This window comes from Carex rostrata, chromosome 25 (assembly GCF_964058835.1).
Source record: "Carex rostrata chromosome 25, lpCarRost1.2, whole genome shotgun sequence".
Taxonomy (NCBI): Eukaryota; Viridiplantae; Streptophyta; class Magnoliopsida; order Poales; family Cyperaceae; genus Carex; species Carex rostrata.
In genome coordinates, this window is record NC_135942.1 from 7,107,521 (window position 1) to 7,113,520 (window position 6,000).

Sequence of the window (6,000 nt, forward strand, 5' to 3'; positions counted from 1 at the left end):
CACTTTTTGTAAGGAAAAAAGCGCTTTTATGACGGTCGTCCGTCGCAAAAAGAAAAAGCTGAATAATGAGAGTAATCCGTCGCAAAAATTCACTTGTTTATCCTCGCGAAAAGTGTCTCATTCTTGTTGTGAATAAAGTTGAAAAGTAACTTTCTTAAGAAAGCTTTAAGCTTGGTAAAATGCTTAAGCCATGTGAAATTATGACTTAAAAATTTGGACAAGCTTAAGAAAGGTGGGCAAAAGGAGCACTAAGGAGGTGGCATTAAGCTTGATAAAGGAGCACCCATTCGGTGAGCTTAAGACTCCTTAGAGTACTAAGGAGCTCTAAGCTATGGTTGCCGAATACTCCCCATGATCTTGATCTTCTATGATCTTCCGTAATATTCATGATTCACATCTCCATCAATATCCGACACTCCAAATGGCTTGTGTGAATATTCCATCATATCATATTTATTAAATCATTCCTTGCAGCTAGAGAAAATCATGCAATAGATTATCTTGTGCAACTTGTCACATTCCGACTTGTCACGATATGCACGTTGACTTTCTTTGACCATCAGATGCGACTTGTTATGCTAATTTGTCATGATATGAATTGTTGACTTATTTTGACCTTTGGTTGTAACTATTAAACCTGCACATATCTTAAACCGAGAAACTATAAAATTCAATGTTTATATGTTTTACAAATTAGTCAAACAACACAAAAGATTGCTTACAACAACGCTTAAAAATTAAGCTATGAAATAAAGTGCACTAATTTAGCTTCGACTGCTATAGTGGTAATGGGGGTCCGTCGTCCGCAATAGCATGTAACGTGTAGTGCAAATAACGCACGCTGTGCTAGATAGGCTTTTATTTAAAAGTGAAAATAAAAAAAAATTCTTTTTAAGGACCAAATTTTTTGAAAGCCCATATTACTTTTGATTCTAATTCAGTTTATCATTTGTGTTCCTCTAGAAATTGCGATGAGTGAGAAACAGAGGCAAGCGCACTGTTCCTAGAGATGTTAGTAAGGATATTTTGAATGACAACTTGAACTTTGTACTAGTTCAATATGATAATTTTTTAATCAATTTGGTATTACTTATTACTCTATGAATTATTAGATAATGTCGATAATTAGTAGAAATATATAATATAATTTTTGAAGAAATAAAATACTATATATATACGATAGCTTTTCCGATATAGCTACGCTTTCGCAATAGTTATATTTGTTTTTAATCTTCCCACAATGACATAATAATCGCTATTCAGAATTTTCAAAAAAATACATTCACAAGTTACATTAAAGCAAAAACCAACCGAGAATGACCAGTCATGCATATGTATTGCAACAGAAGTTACATGTCATATATATATAGTGTGGCACACACTGTCAAGTCTTTCAAATTGAAATTTGATTGAAGTGAACTCTTGATAGTGTGTCATATTGAAATTTGTTGGCTAGCTTAAGGGAAAGAGAAAGTTATGAGCTAGTAGTTTGGTGAATGGAATACATATATAAAACACGATAATAAAACTAATAACGAAAAGAAATTAAGTTGATATCAACATGAACTCCTTATTAAAAAGCTTTTAATAATTTGGTGCTTTTGGACCACAAGTCATGATCCTTAATTACTTTTCTAATTAATTGGCCCCAAAGTGCAAGTCATGATTTTACATAATTGCAAGTAGATATTTTTGGAAGCACCAAACATGCCATATATAAGAGCACATGCATGGCATAAGAAAGGACAAAAGTGACACATAATCATCCTTGATTTAGCTGTTTATGATATCATGCATCTTAAAAAACAACAACTACAAAAAATGATCAGAACAATAAAAATTGCATGCCGACCTGAGCGATACAATTGTGATTCAATTTGACCAGATCTGATCCGAATTCGAATGAGGCACACTTGCCTCCTCTCCCAACAACAAGGAAATCAATAAGGCACGTGACTGTTGACACCATGGAAAGTTAGAAATCAAATACAAGGACTACATTTGCCAAGGCAATTAAGTAAATGAATCAGAAAGCCACACCTGTCTTTCTTTTGAAATCCTGGCAGAGGCTGACCAAGAGGAAAGCCACACCTGTCAATATATAAATTTTGGGAAACTCAGATTCTTCTCAATTTCTGACATTTCACCGAACTCAGTTCCATCCACGTGTCCTGCTACAAATGTCCAATTTTCAGCCTTTCGCTATTATAATTGAAAAAAAGAAAAGAATCGAAGATATGAATTAGATTGACAGATTTAATTAGGAGGCTACAGTGTAGCCGTACAATTGTACGTTGCATTCTTACCTTGAGTTAGATGGCATAATGTGTCTAAAAAAGAAAGTTAGATGCTATTAACATTTCAAAATCTCAACGGATACATTTTAGCTCACAAAAGGAATCAAATCTCCTGCGCACAGGTTGGCAGAAAAACTGCTAGCATAGTTAATCTGTCCAGTTATGATTGAAGTATGGAGAGTTATGATTGAAGTATGGAGAGTTGAGTTGTGTCTTCTCAAAATTCAAATGCTCTCTATACTTGAATTATAGCCCAAATTATGATCTTGATCTTCTATAATCTTCTGTAATATTCATGATTCAACATCTTCATCAATATCCGACACTACTAATGGCTCGTGTGAATCTTCCATCATATCATATTTATTAAATCATTCCTTGTAACTAGAGGAGATCATGCAATAGATTATGATATTGTGCAGCTTGTCACATTCCGACTTGTCACGATATGCACGTTTACTTTCATTGACCATCGATCAGACGCAACTTCTTATGCCAATTTGTCATGATAATCGTTGACTTGTTTTGACCTTTGGTCGTAACTATTAAACCTAACTATTAAACCTACACATATCTTAAACCAAGAAACTATAAAATTAAATGTTTATATATTTTGCAAATTAGTCAAACAACACACACACTAGTGGAGAACTTAGAATTAGTGTCGGCTGTTTATGGGTATTAGTGTCGGACATTGGGCGACACTAATGGAGCTGATACTAATACTTTGTAAATGACCGACACTAAAAGTAAGACATTAGTGTCGGCTCTTTAATAAAAAGCCGACACTAATAAGTATTAGTGTCGGTTATTTATAAACAGCCGACACTAATTCCTTACTTTTAGTGTCGGCTATTTATAAAAAGCCCATACTAAATGTTTTTTTTTTTAAAAAAAAATAAAAAAAAAATATTTTGCCAGCATCTCCACTAAGCTTTTTATCTCTGATTTCTTTGCAGATTTAATCAGAATACAAATGAGCTAATAAACAAACTATCAAAAATTCTTAAATTATCTTAACAAATCTCTGGAACTGTACCAGTATAGTTTTTACAAACCAAATATACTTGACACTACGCAAATCAGCCCCTAAACTTTACCAAACCAGCTCGCAAATTTTGTACCACCTAGAAACAGACCATTGCATCATTACACAGCAATCAAACCTCTTAATAATAACAATTTGAACACAAACCTTATTTCTCTCCCACTGTGCCTTCTTGGGGCAGATCTTGGTGTCGCCAGATAGAGGGGCGGAGGTGCAATGCGCCTGGTGTCGCGAGAGAGAGGGACTGAGGTGCAATGCGCCTGGTGCAATGCCTGGTGTAGTCACTCGGAGTGGGCACGAGAGAGAGACAGAGATGGTACCCTAAGTGAGCGGCACAAAATGAGAGAGAGAGAGATGGAGAGGTAATTTATTCGCGTAGGAATGGAGGGAAGGGAATTTGACTTATTAGTGTCGGCTGTTTAAAAGAGCTGACACTAATAACTGACAATTAGTATGGGCTGTTTATAAATAGCCGACACTAATACTTTAGTATGGGCTGTTTATAAAGAGCCGACACTAATTGTCTGTTATTAGTGTCGGTTGTTTATAAACAGCCGACACTAAAGTATTAGTGTCGGCTATTTATAAACAGCCCATACTAATTGTCAGTTATTAGTGTCAGCTCTTTATTTTGACCGACACTAATAGTATTAGTATCGCATTTTTAAGATGTCCGATACTAATGAAGCGACACTAATTGTACATTCTCCACTAGTGACAGAAGATTACTTACAACAATGCTTAAAAATTAATGAGAAAATTTTGAAAGTTTCGAATTTATTTGCTACAAGGTCAAGCTGTCAAACAAATAATGAGAAAATGAATATATAAAACAACTTATAAAATAGTCATTTCTTTGACCGCTTGACCTTGTAGCAAATAAATTCGAAACTTCAAAATTTTACATATACATGAATTTCAACGGTTTGAATTTGTCGTTTGAAGCCGATCGGATATACTTTTAGAGTTGTGCTCACCAAATTTTCTTGGTAAGCACATCACACCCTAACTTTGCTCTTCTAACTATTAAAAAATAGATACATATTTAACATTTAATGAAAGAAACCGAAATATATAAATACTTCTAAAAAATTCAATATAATTATGAAAGTTACTAAGTATCTTTTATGTTGACAGTAGATTCGTCATTAATTAAGTCACACTAGCATTATGCCGCTCTAATACCTATCTGGTTCTGATTTTTTGTTGTACATATATTGTCGATCGATATATGATCTCGATCGGCAGCCGCAATATATATATCTTCTACCACTTGTCCTTTCCTCATCTCCTATATTTGTTTTAATTCATATTAATTGTTGCCACTTCTTTTAATTTTTAAACCATTTGTTTAATTAATTGTCAAGGCATGCAGTACTTGTCATGTACGTACGTATATGCATACGCGCGATAACATTAATTGTGGTATGTAGCAGCAGCCGGCAAGCTATATATTCATGTTTCTGTACCATATATAGAAATAATAATTTGCTTAAAATGTAATTTAATGTGATGTCCTAGAAGCCAGGTGTCAATTAAGTAGAGAAAATCAGCATTGGTGTGCTCTGAGTACAGAATACTCCTGTTGAAATTTAGCTCTTATATATCTTTGAAAGCAAGATCTCGATCTTTTTTTGACATGCATTAATTCTATGAAATCTATTTCTCTCCGTCTCTCCCTCCGTTTCTCTATTTTCAAGTCCTGATCAGACTAGATCGATGTACATGCATGCCAGGTGTCCCAACCGCCTTATTTAGATATATATATTTCTTTTCTTCTTCTTTTTTTTTTATCTGGTTGAGCCTGAATTCAACAGAAATATCGGGTTTCATGTTCCTAACAAATTTCTTGCTTACATTCTTAATTAGCTTATTAAGTTTTTCAACATTTTAATGTGCATGCGTTACGTACTCTTCACACCTGTCTTTTCTATCCAACTGCATACTTATTTTTAACACATGTTAGTTATTTATTAACTAAGAATATATAATTAATAACAATTAAAATCATTATAAAATTTACATAAATATATAAAAAATGATAAATAAAAAAATTATTATATTGATTGAGGCTATAATATATATATATGCTGTGGCTAATTTGCTGCCGGCGGTGCTGCCGCCTTTTTTTACTTTGTGATGTCCAAACAACAAATCCAAACCGTTAGATGTTTAATCTATACTATAATCTACTTGGATACCAAATTTTACATTTTTTTTTGGAATTTTTTTACTAATTTATTAAGCTGGTTTGAAAACCGCTGATTTCAATGCTATAGAAATTTACTGAAATCAGCAGTTTTCAAACCAGCTTAATAAATAGTAAAAATATTCCAAAAAATGTAAAATTTGGTCTCCAAGTAGATTATAATATAGATTAAACATCTAACGGTTTGAATTTGTTGTTTGAACATCACAAAAATTAAAAAAAAGGCGGCAGCACCTCCGGCTAAAATGCTGCTAGCAGCAAATTAGCCGGACCCTAATTTTTTAGTTACAACAAGTTACAACAAGCATTATCTACATTTTTGAAGTCCAAATCGTCGATCCAAACCGTTAGATGTGATCTCTATAATAAAATGTGCTTGGAGACCAAATTTTACATTTTTTGGAAATTTTTTACTATTTATTAAGATGGGTACAAAAACTAGTCAA